The following is a 746-nucleotide window of genomic DNA, read 5'->3' on the forward strand; positions in this document are numbered from 1 at the left end:
GAGCTCTGTCCACATACAAATTTTCAGAGGAAACCCTTATATGGTTATAGAGATATGAATGAAAGTCCCCTCGATGCCATCGCGGACTGTTAATTGAGTTTTTTATAAATGGATGTGACCGGCCATCGTCGTTCGTCGAAACGGAATCGTCACGCCCGATTCGCACAATACTGATTTACCTCCGACTTCGAAACGGTAACAATTATTCAATTATCCCAGAATATATACTTTAAAAGGTATTACTTCCACCCTGGTCTGTGTGGTCTCAACGTGCATGTCGCGACATCGGCAAAACAATGGTTGTCAATGGACATGCATGTTACACTCAAGACAACAGATTAGAATCGATAACACCCGTCCTTTCCCAACAGTTCACAACAATTGTCCGAGCAACAGATCGCCATGCTTCACGCGCCCAGCCCATGGCCTCAACCAGAGGCACTTCATAAAGTCTGTCCTGCCGCCCGGCCATCACGGAATTGAATTGAGCCAAAGCGTTCTTCAGCTGGAGATTCTTCACCTATAAACTTAAATGAGGCTATTATACCAGCATCCTGGGGCTGAAGGTAAGTAGTTGTATTTTTCGGTAGCATTGCCAGCGTCACGTTTGTCAATTCCGTCTCATCAACGACTTTATGAGCAGGTGCATTGTCGACAAGGAGTAGGATCTTTCGGTCGTTGGCCGCCATGCGAGCGTTCAAGTTCATCAGGTACGACGAAAAGATGCTGCCATTCATCCAGGCCTT

The sequence above is a fragment of the Aphanomyces invadans genome (genome assembly GCF_000520115.1).
Source record: "Aphanomyces invadans strain NJM9701 unplaced genomic scaffold supercont1.17, whole genome shotgun sequence".
NCBI classification, from domain to species: Eukaryota; Oomycota; class Saprolegniomycetes; order Saprolegniales; family Verrucalvaceae; genus Aphanomyces; species Aphanomyces invadans.